Below are 12,500 nucleotides of genomic sequence, written 5' to 3' on the forward strand. Positions count from 1 at the left end.
CCTGAGAATGTGTGCAGTCACACAACTTAGCCTGGACTTCTTTATAGCTGCGCAGTTGTTTGAAAGCTGTGGGCTGTAAAGCGTTTCTGTTTATCATTGCTTCCCACTTTCCTCATGCAGAGGTAACCGGACGCGGGTAACCGAAGGTAGTCTGGCCAGATTATTAGCCATCAAACTAACAGATTTAATGCCGGTTTTATGTGAAACTCTTCTGGCTCCTCAAGCTTTTTCATGCATGTGGTTGTATAAGACCATTTTGAGTGCAGTTCTATGCCCTATGGAAGCCTGTGGAGCTACTTTTTACACTGGGTCTTACATTACAAGCCCACATTTCCATCTAAATCACTCTAAAGAACTCTGAAAAGAACCCTGGAGAAAGTGGTACACTGTTCCTTTAAGAGCTCTCCACTCCAGCACGGAGTTGGAGTGCAGTGGGATTGGTGAAAGGAGAACGAATCCCCCCCCCAGGAGGAACCAAAATGCTTTTCAACTATTGCAAAATGTGGCATCACAGCCTTGGGTCAGCAGGAGAGCGTCACCTGCTTTCCAGACTGCACACAGGACCGGTCTGTTTGTGCCATGTTTTTGGCAATGCCGTAAAACCCACATAGTGCCGCTTGGTGCCTCGTCTGTTGGTTTTGTTCCAGTGAGTTTTTTTCCTCGGTTTTGTTTTCCCCGCAGTTGCGTTTGTCCATTTTTCCTCTCATGAAGTAAATTAATCAGTTGCTTGGTTTGACTGGGATTCAGCTCCAAGATATTGTTTAAATGTTGATTTTGTGACAGATAATAAACACTTCATGTTCAAGCTATGACCCTGTTTTTTTGGCCTGCTATCAAGTCTGTGTCTTGCTTCCCTCTTTCATTATCTGTGAACAGCAGGGTCAAATAGTTTCAAACAACCCGGCTGTAATTTTCACTGTTCCAGAGATTCTGTCGCTTAGTTATTTTGTTTTTGCCAAATTTGTGGAAAATAAGTCATGCTACCAAACTCGGCACTAGAGAGATGATCCACTGAATTTACTTGATTTAAATAAATAAAATAAAATAATAATAAAATGTCATCCAAAGAGAAGCGTGTAGATGGAGGCTTTAGAGGTTTTTTTTCCACAGCATAAAGGACAGTTTATCAACCCAAATGGAGATGGACAGTATATTAAATGAACAATATTGTTATAAACTCTCAGAAATATAGGTACTGAACAGTCACTGGGGTGGGACTCTCGATGGTCCATCTCAGCACCTTCAGTCAGGGAACATAACTGAACCATAACCCACTGAGATGATCTGTTCTAAGCTGGACTGACTCCACACACCCCGCCTCGCCTCGCCTCCAGGCTTTTACTCTACTGCTCTGTTTTAAAACATTCGGTTATGAAAAGGAACAAATACCAACTTTTCACCTGGAGGAACTGATTTAAGCTCCACAATCAGACCTTAAACCCACTGCTGGAGCTTTGAGGGAACATCTACACTGTTTGGACCTGACCAGAACCTTCATTTCTGACGGTGTATGTAGACACAGTAAGATTGTGTTGATGTAATTCTGTTTGTTTATGTACATGTTTTAATCATTTTCAGCACGTATATCATGGTGACTGTGGTCAGATGAGCTTCAGCGCAGGTTTCTGGATATCTAAAGGGCAGCGGGTCGACATGCAGGAGTAGCTAAAGCAGAATGATGCTGGTGTCGCCGGTCACCACTTTCACGTTCACCTTTTGGTGAAGTCTGTTGTGTCAGACTGAGAAACCCCTGGGTTACAGAAGGGCACAGATAAGGGCAGAGGTCTTTGTGTGTGTGTGTGTGTGTGTGTGTGTGTGTGTGTGTGTGTGTGTGTGTGTGTGTGTGTGTGTGTGTTTAATCACTACTTTCGGAAGAAAACCTCATATCTCCATTTTTGATGTTTTTCAGTTTTTGACATAATTTGAAAATGTGTGTGTGTGTGTGTGTGTGTGTGTGTGTGTGTGTGTGTGTGTATATATATATATATATATATATATATATATATAAAATTATGCAAAAAAGTCTGGTTCCAATGACTTACTTTAAAATTAAAGTAGGTTTTTTCCTTCTCCTGTAAAGTTACCATTTTGGCGATACCAGGTTTTCGTATGTATGTGTATGTATGTATGTATGTATGTATGTACATATCACAGTTGGTGGAAGAAAATCTTGTATTTCTAAATACTGACTTTACAGGAGAAGGATAGAAACTACTTTTAAAGTAAGTCAATGGAACCAGAATTTGGAATGTAGTCCATCTGTTTCTCTGATACTCTGTTACCCTGTTCTTCAGTGGTCAGGACCCCCATGGACCCTCACAGAGCAGGTACTATTTGGGTGGTGGGTCATTCTCAGCACTGCAGTAACACTGATGTAGTGGTGGTGTGTTAGTGTGTGTTGTGCTGGTATGAGTGGATCAGACACAGCAGTGCTGCTGGAGTGTGTATATATCTCGCTGCAGTTGGAAGAAAACCTTGTATCTCCATTTTTGTGGTTTTTCAGCTTTTGACAGAGTTTGAAATTGCCTGTTACCCTTAACATTGTCTGTAAATTTCATAATGAATGGACCAAAAGAAACGGCCCAAAATGACGTCTGGTTCCATTGACTTACACTGAAGTAATGTAGGTCTAACGCAGTGTCACTGGGCAGATAACAGTTAACAGACGCCAGTGCTGATTAGCGCCACACTGAGTTAACGGGGTAAAGGGAGGGCCGACCCACTCACCCAGAGCGGCGAGGCCAGTTGTGCTGTCTTGGACCTCTGGCAGTGGATGGTGTGGCATCGTTGGGGATTGAGCTCACAGTCTCGCCGCCCATTCTTTAGCCTTTATTTTGATCCTGGCCGCTACAGTACTGAAATGTAAAGGAGCCATCTAGATAGATGGATACTTTATTGATCCCGAAGGAAATTTAGCAGCCAGTAACAAATGACAGATTCTTTTACTGTGTGCTGTAAGTAGAGCTGCACGAGAAGAATTGGCCAAGATTGAAATTCCCAGATTTTTGCTCCAAATAAATAAGCAGTTGGCAGTGAGGCAACTTATTCTTTGAATTTGGTCCATAGCAGTGCAATTCCGTGCCACAGGTAGTGCAGTCCCGCTGTATCGGAATGCTGCCGCTACACTTCCACCAAAACGTCGTAGTCTAATCACGCGAGACTCGTTCCGGAACATAACCAGTCGTCTTACTTTCGCTCAGAATGGTTCTTTATAGAATGTAGTACGTTCGTAATGTAAAACGTTTGTAAAATGTTTTTTTCAGGTTGTAGGAGAACGTGTTGTATATGGTTCTATGTAGAACCTTTTTGAAAGGGCCCCATATATCACCAAAAAGGGTTCTTTTGGCATCTTAACAATGCAGAGAACCCTTTAAGCATGCAAATGGTTCTTAGTGTTCATGCTTCTGAATAGAACCATTTTCTTTGCTAAAAAACTTTGAAGAACCTTGCTTAAGACTGTAGCGCTTCATCTGTCATTACTCAAAGCTGTATACTTGAAAAAGTAGAGCGTAGTTACTGAGTCAGGAGGCCAAACACGCCCATGGCTATAATATGGGTTCCCCTGTGTTGCGAGTCGGCCTGTAAAGCCTGAATTCAGCTTCTTGAGGATTTTTAGACCACGCCGTATGTATTAGTCACACGCAGGTTTAAAACGGCTCAGTTGTTTAGTCTTAAAGCAAGATCGACGTTATACTGATGAAGACCGCAGTCGTCGGAAGAAAACCTCACATCTCCATTCATGACGTTTTTCAGTTTTTGATATAATTTGAAAATGCCTGCTGTTTTTACATCGTGTGTAAATTTCATGATAAATGAACCGAAAGAAACGGCCCAAAATGACTTGGAGTTTGGAGACCTCTCTGGTGGAAATGTGTAATAAAAGCAATAACAAGCCACTTTACTGCGTTACTGCGAGTTTATCACAGGGAATCGCAGTAACACACTGCCTCTCATGGCTTATTGCTTTATTATACATTTCCACCAGTGATGTCTCCAAATTCCCATAAAACCTACAGTAGCTTTAAATGTAAAATGCCAGTTTCTCTTAAGCAAATCAGTGTTTAAATATTGTTAGGCAAATTTTTATTAGCCAAGTCAAAGGTCAGTCTGTTTGGACTGAGTGTGCACATGAAACTATATTAATTAAAAACTCAAGTTTTTTAATTAGCCGAAATGAATAATGTTTTTCGCTTTATTCACTCAGAACCAGCCATAAAGATTCCTGATCAGTGCACCCCAAGCATCCTGAGCAGCTTTAGACTTTCTTGATGGGATCCCGAGTACAGTAAGGTATTGAGCAGCCCTAATAAAGCCGAAGCTAATCACACTCACGGGCATTACATCCTTTCCCTCGTTTCCATTGTGCTACAGCTGATGTTCAGGGCTCAATGCAGTCCTGGTGGCAGCATCAATAATTGCGGTGATTGTGCCACCTAAGGCATGTTGCTGGCATAAGGCGGGCGCATGTGTGTGGGGTCGGAGGCCAAAGGCGGCGTAATGGGCTTCTGCGTACCAGGAGGTCGGCTCGCTTTGCTGCAGCTCTGAGCAGCTCTGCTGCGATCAACCCTTCTTAAGCCAGAGCCTCACCGATATCCTGACACGCAGGCTGCAGTGCGGCGGCTACGGGGTTTCAAATGAAACGTTCAGCCCGCATCTTACTAACGAGGTGCCTTTTTCAATGCAAAGGGTTTTTAGAGGTGCAGGGGGTAGGATTTTTAGCAGTGAAATAGCAGTGGGGGTGTGTAACAAATGGGCCGCGGTCATTTAATGAGAGTCGCTGACCGCTGTCTGCCACGGCGGCCGTGTTGTCGCGGTTACTAAAGGAGCTTTTCCAAAGTCCTGTGTTTAGACTCCAGGGTGTTTCTTGCCACATTTATAACACCGCTATGGCGGTGAAAGGAGCAAATCACTGCAGTGCTGTTTAGGTAAGGAGTGATTTTTGACTGTGTTCAATTTTAATGTTTGTGCACTTTCAAAATTAGAATATCGCTGCTGTCGGAACAAAACCTCGTATCTCCAAAACGGTAACTTTACAGGAGAAGGAAGAAACATAAATGACTTTTAATGTAAGTCAATGGAACCAGAATTTTTTCCAGGTCGTTTTGGGCTTTTTGCTTTGGTCCATTTATCATGAAATTCACATGCAATGTAAAGGGCGACAGGCATTTTCAAATTGTGTCAAAAACTGGAAAACGACAAAAATGGAGATACGAGGTTTTGTTCCGCCTGCTAATGTAGGTTCACGTGTTTGGAATTGTTATAGCTGAGGATGCAAATCACGTTCCGCATTATTGTCGGAGCCTTAAGGGAAATATGGCACAATGAAAGTGATTTGGAACCAGGAGCCATTATTATTGTAAGTGGAGGTCTTACGTCATTTTTTTCCAGAGGGCTCACAATCACAGTCATTCTCACTCATATTTCACTTCTGAGGAAGAATACTCTTACTAGTCTACCTCTAGCACTTTCATTGTCCCCGGCTCACAGTGATTGACAAGGATCTCTCTCTCTTTCTCTCCTGAATTCCTCCTCTCTGCTCTCTGCATGCCGTTGTATGTTCTTCTCGTGCAGAGCTAAAGATAGTCTGCACTAACTGACAGTCACATTAGCAGATCGAATTAAACTACGTGCCTCTGTCAACAGGTTCTTAAATGTGCCGAGCATTTGTTTATGGTTTTTATCCCAGGTATGTGGGCTAGTAGGTGTCAGTGCATGTCTTGATGATTTTAATGTCTTTTCCTTTGTCTGAGCGTAGCTGCGGAACCCTTCACTGTGTTGGGAGCTCAGACTGGACAAACGGGAATCTCCTGACCAGCCATGGGGTTTGATAAAGAGGACAGAGCTGCCAGGCGAAGTCTGCCTGTGATGGAACGTTTGGCTTTGTTCGTATCAGATGTAAATTCAGTAATGTATGCCATAATATTCAACACATGATGCTGGTACATGCGCTTGGGATTCCATGCTTTTTTCCATGTCGCTGCTGTTGGGACAAAACCTTGTATATCCATTTTTGTCGTTTTTTAAAAAATTTTTTGACATAATTTGAAAATTCCTGTTACTCTATACATTGTGTGTGAATTTCATAGTGAGTGGACCAAAACAAATGGAGCAAATGGCATAGGATAGACGTCTGGTTCCATTGACTTACATTGAAAGTAAAGTATGTTTTTCCTTCTCCTGTAAAGTCAGCGTTTTGGAGAGGTTTTGTTCAGACGACAGCGAGAGATTTCTTGTGGTGTGCTGTTGGTCTGTGCACTGTCGTAGCTCACGGTAAGGGTTGACCTGGTATCCTTTCATGCTCAGAGTGCTCTCTGGAGTACTAAGGTTCTGCTACCTTGGAGGAAATGCATGACGCCAGTTAAGGGCGCTTTCACATCTGCTTTGTTCTGGTGTAGAACAGTCAAGACTTTTTTTAGTTTGGTATGTTTTGACATTCCACCTGTATTTGGGTGTGCACTGAACAACACGAGTCTCATCATCCGCCAAGAAACATGGGTCTCGGTCCACTTACAAGGGAACTATGTCTCGGTTTGCTGCTGGTGCGAACACGTTTTTACGATGGTCCACACCCGACGGGGGAATTCGGCGCGGAACGTTCCTTTAACCAGTGCATGTCAGCGCTGTACTGTCCACATAATCTGCTCCTTTTAACTTCTGACTCATGGCAGATGCTCAAATCTTTGTTTCAGAATCAACAACAAAGAGCACGGAAAATGGGAAATAGACCTGGATTTTGTTCCGTCATCGGCTAGTGAAAGTTAAAAGGTGGTTTAATGATGGCTGGGAAAGGAACAGAGCTTTCCCACCCAATTTCTGACCGGTCAAAGAACACAAAGAACTCCCGCATGTATAGTCTGGTGCCATGCAGCGTGAAACCAACCAAACCAAATGAAAAGGATGTTTCCACAAACATCACAAACGGATGCAGACTTCCCAAACAAACTAGGTGTGAAAACAGGCAAAGACTGTCGGAGAAGCAGGATTCCAGAGAGTAATGAAGAGCGCTGCGCCGTTATCGGAGCCATCGGGAGCTCATTTTAAAGACAGAAGTGGAGAAATTCAGGAAATGCCATTCAGGACACTTTATCTTAGACATGCGTTTCTAATCCAGCGTAGTGATGAGCTAACTGCGATAGAAGGCGAGGTGATCGCTGCGATGTAAAATTGGCCGAGTTCCTGTGTAGAATGTACTGGCAGTGAATCGTTTACTGAAATGGTTCTTTTCTTCTGAGGCATTTACTGATTCATTTAGTGTTTCAGGAGCATGAAATAGCACATCAACCAGGAGTGAACAGCTGGTATCGTTGAACTTCCACACAGAAATCGTATATACTGCATATAAACCTGCAACATTGTTTACACACCACATCAAACTTTTTATTTCAAAAGAGCAGAAAAACTGCATTTCTGTGATTCTGAGCCTTAAAAGGTACAAGCTGTCGTTATATCTCACATCACATGCTTATCAAAATGAAAACAGGTGAAACTGCAGGTACAAAATGATTAGGAATGAAATAACGGAAAGACCTGACTTGGATCTGCTTTATGTAGGCGAGAAACGGTTTGCCGTTGTTGATACAGGCCGTTGGAAGCCAGGTAGGGCTGAACGATTCAGGGAAAGTAATTGCGATTATTCTGACTGATATTGCGACTGCAGTTTAAATCACGATATTTTATAAATTGAGAGTCGGGCCTGATTTATTTTGGCCAAGAAGATCAGAATATCCACTTTTTTTGGTTTGAAGCTCGACTCCTGAACGTAGTGACCCAAACTGCTAGTGCATTGTGGTTGTGATGGTTGTGATGTCACAACACATGGAGATTTGGTTGCCTCTGATTGGTCTAACTTCCCTACAGGCTTTTCACAAACTAGGCTCAATTTCCCCTTTTAAAGCCTCAGCGTTTTTACTAGTGTACACACTTAAAAACGAGGGTTCTTCAAGGGTTCTGTAGTAAGGACAGTTCTGTACAGAACCGTAATCACTCCACAGCCCATGTGCATGCTTAAAACGTTCTTTGCATGGTGAAATGGTTCTTTAGATTGGGGAATGTGCTGCATACGGTTCTGTATAGCACCTTATGAAAAGGGTTCTATATAGCACCAAAATGTTCTACTATTTTTACAAGCTTGACCTCATAATAACAGCAGAACCCTTTTTGGTGCTACATAGAACCCTATACAACACATTCCATCCATCATTCTGAGGAACTATTTCACCACGCATGAATGTAGGTCTTTTAGTGTTTATGGTTCTATATAGAACCACTGGAACTTACTTTAGTAAAAGAAAACACTTTAAAAAAAATGTATCTCCTGCGATTTGAATAGAAAACCATATAAAATGATGAATCTTTCAGCCCTGAATTCAGGTGTTGTTTACATGTTTCACGCCACGTGTGCATGAACGAATGGTGAGGTCAGGGCTGCCAGCTCTCACAGGTTGGACATGGGGTTCATGGAAATCTTTTTAATTAACATTAAATAACATTTCTCATACTTTCTTTCCCCACAATGAATCCCCCACCATTGCTTACTCTTCTCTGCTTAGTTCTCTCTGGACTGGTAACGGAATACAATACGAGAGAAAGAGATCGCACCTGCTCGTCAGTCACTGCTGGTCCATATGTTGGAGATCAGTGTGGGTGGGACCGGCTTCCATAGCAACAGTAAACCATCTCACTTGTGCGAAACGTGAGCCGATCGTGGCCAGAGACGGTGCACTCGTGTGTCCGCGTGGAGAAACTTTCAGTGAGCACATGCTGAACCCGCTGAGAACTGAAGGGCAATGAAAAGGTAAACGACAGTAAAGTGAACATGATCAATAGCAGCTTTCATGACTACACGGCGAAATGAAGCTGCTTTGAAAGCAGGCTGTCCTTACCGGTTTTCACTGTGCAGCTCTGAAAAACGTGCCTATCAAGTGCAAAGAGGTGAAGAATTGGACAGAGCTGTGCTCAGCAGTGGCGCCAGGACAGGCTTACTGTTAATTAACTCGTTTTAACAGGTCTATATTCTATATTCTCTGTAATTGGACTGCATTCTAGTTCAACAGAGACCTAACAACTAATCATCAGTGCTGAACCAGAGCAGAACTTTCCAGCTTTCCTTGCTCCTCTGAAGACTTATGTGTTGTCATTCTTCTTCAGGTCACTTACTGTGACAGACTGTTTAGTTTATGGGTGACTTAGAAAAAAAATGTATTTTCATTTATGTTAATTTGTTTTAAAAGTATTGGTTTTAAAATGAAATTAAACTTGCATATGTATCAGATCAGATTTGAGGATGGAAAAAAGAAAACTTTTTATATATGAGATGGAATTTCAGTGCCTGTGTATACAGACATATAAAAGTAGCTCTATTCCTGAAAGGAAATGTTCTGGACCAAACCCCTCAACTGACCCCCATTGTCCACACCATGGCCTAGCTAACAGCAACCATGTCCTTAAAGGGGAATTCCACCAATTTTATGAAATTTCTGAATAAATTGGTCCTTCATGTGTAAACAGATTCATTAAGAGCGGTTTGGTGTGAAACGGTTCAAACGTCTTTACAGTGGTGGTGATGGGAACCAGGCGTCGCCATGACTACAACACAGATATAGACACTTTATTTACCATCCAGAACCACCGGAGAACCTACACGAGTCTTCTGAGTTTATCTGGAATGTTGGTGATAATTGTAAAATAGTGGAAAATCTGAAAAACATTAATTTACCTTGGTGACTGTTTTGCCTCACAACACCCTGCATGTATCCCGCCACCATGAATGGATTGAACATTTTAGTCCAAACTCCTTTAAATCTATTGTAAAAAGTTGCAGACGTTGGGCAGCACGTGTCTCACCTTTTTATGTAATATCCTGTGAGGAGCTTTTAGGGGCGGATGTCTGGTTCCTATCACCACCACTGTGAACAGTTCTGATTTGGCAAGGTTCTCTTGAGCAGAGCGTCCCTGGCAACATGGCCACATTCAGCCACACTTTTGGACTGGCGTACTGTGATATACTTATGTTGGACTTGATATCCATCAAAAAACAGATTGACTGGTTGGTGGTGGGTGAGCTTGTGGGTAGAGATTGAGTGGGAGACTCATGCAAATGTGAAAAGCTTCTATCGGGAAAACTTGCTGTGTTTTTTCAAAGAATGCCGTATTCATTTTAATCAAGCTGATCACTGTTATACTGAAACTGTAGAGCTGCATTTCACAGCTCTGGATGTCGGCACAGCGGTCAGTTGTGTCTCCTCCGTTTTGTCTGAAACAGCCTGCTACACTGCTGATTTAGTAGTAGGTGCTGTGTGACCAATATCAGTTTCCCGAGTGCTCCAAAGATCCTTGGATGATGTATTAATATTAATGTATGTTTTCTTCATGATGCACTGCAGCCAGAAATGCTACGTGGCCGTTTCAGGAGGACATAACATCAATAGCTCTGGATTCAGTATGGATATGTGAATAAAATGAAAGGAGATGATTTGTTCTGCTGCTGCGCTCGAGGTGGTTTTGCTTACTTTGTGTATTTAATAAAGTTCACTTACTGCATGGAGTTAAACTGTAACGTAAAGGGGAACTCCACCCATTTAAAAAGTACTGAAATGTAAACAGTCATTCGGGGTGGATGTGAAATTTATTGTTAATTGTTGAGAAACTTACAAACTCAGATTTCATTACAGTGGTGGTGAAAGGAACCAGGGGGGATGTCTACAACACAAATATCGACATTTTATTTACATTTAAGAATGACCAGTGAGTCTACATGTGTCCAGTTTTAAGTTTATCTGTCATTTGCACAACATGTCAGGACATTTATGCATTGAAATGCTTGTGGTGAGGTTCAGATAATCTCACTCTACAGAAAGTAAATAAGTAAAGTAAAGTAAAGTAAGTAAGTAAGTACATAAATACATAAATAAATCCATCCATCCATTTTCTAGGCCGCTTCTCCCTCAGGGTCGCGGGTACATAAATAAATGAATCACATAAATAATCCTCACAGTGAGGAGGGTCTGGGTTCGATTCCCCGGCCGGGTGACCGGGGTCCTCTCTGTGTGGAGTTTGCATGTTCTCCCCGTGTCTGTGTGGGGTTCCTCTGGGTTCTCCGGTTTCCTCCCACAGTCCAAAGACATGCAGTCAGGCCAATTGGACGTGTTAAATTGCCCCTGGGTGTGAGTGACTGACTGACTGTGTCTGTCTGTCTGCCCTGCGATGGACTGGCGACCCGTCCAGGGTGTATCCTGCCTTTCGCCCGATGACCACTGGGATAGGCTCCAGCACCCCCCCCCACGATCCTGAGGGAGAGGCAGCTTAGAAAATGGATGTGTGTGTGTGTGTGTGTGTGTGTGTATATATATATATTTTGCCTGTAATCCCAGCACGTACTGCTGTTAATAGGCCTCGGGCTGATCTCAAAACTAATGTAAAGCAACGTTCCAGGCATCAGAGAGAGTATTCATAACCTCGTGAAGTAATACATTTCTATGACCGTTAGCTTCTAGAGACAGTAAAGTCCTCAGACGTCCGGTTCCTATCACCACTGCAGAGAACAATTCTGACTATGCAGCTTTCTCTGGAACAGAGCCTGTGACATCACAACACTCTGAATGACTATTTACCTCTTAATGGATTTAATTCTGCAGACATTTTCCCCCGTAATAGAGTTTATCTCAACTCAACAATCCACACAGCATCACTAGCCACACCCCTTTCCTGTAGTACAGCACATGGACTGATGTACTGGCCATATATCAGTATGCTGGGTACACTAGTGCAGTATGTGCTGCAGTAATATGCCATTTCAACTGAAGCGCCGTCCCACCCTGTCTTCTACTGGCTGATGCATGAGTAGGTCAGTTAAACCCACGAGTAACTGTGTTAAGTGGTCAACTTTGGTCACAAATATGAGCAACACCGTATCACAGCCCTGTTCAGTGGTGTGAAACGAGTTTGAACGCTTATTGAAGTATTTGAGTATCTGTGCAGATCCCCAGTGTGAAACATTCGTTCCCCCTGTAAGAAGTTCTCATGCAATATAGACAGACTTAACAAAATATTTAAACACATTATTTTATTGGAAAGATGACTGGTTGGTGTTCATACGCTGAAATCACTGAAGCTGACTATAATAATTAGTCACATCTGCTGTCTGGACTTTAATCTTTCTCATTATTTATCAGCATTTTTTAAAATAAAGGTTTAATGATTCATACTGCATTACTTGACTGATTATTTAAAAAAAAAAGAACAAATGACATAAATAATGACGCAGTGTCAGTTTCATGCATGGGGATGTGCTCCGCTCGGGCGGCGAATCCAGTGACTGAACGTACGTATTCTGGGTTTGTACTACGAACCGATTTTTAAACTATTTAAACCTGTGTGACAAAAAAAGTCCTTATTGTACATCACTGTGTTGCCTACAGCTGAGCAAGTTAGCTGAGCAGAACAAATCCTTGTTGAATCAGTTGAGTTTGTTCAGCCAAAAGATTTGTTTTAAAAAGAATAAA

At 42.4% G+C, this 12,500-nt stretch overlaps 1 protein-coding gene across 1 annotated transcript in view; it reads left to right on the plus strand.

Annotated features, from left to right (window-relative positions):
- nexmifb (neurite extension and migration factor b) overlaps nucleotides 1-12,500 on the plus strand; it is a 99,862-nt gene that overhangs the window by 42,306 nt on the left and 45,056 nt on the right. The window lies entirely within an intron of this gene.

This window comes from Pygocentrus nattereri, chromosome 8, assembly GCF_015220715.1.
Source record: "Pygocentrus nattereri isolate fPygNat1 chromosome 8, fPygNat1.pri, whole genome shotgun sequence".
Classification (NCBI taxonomy): domain Eukaryota; kingdom Metazoa; phylum Chordata; class Actinopteri; order Characiformes; family Serrasalmidae; genus Pygocentrus; species Pygocentrus nattereri.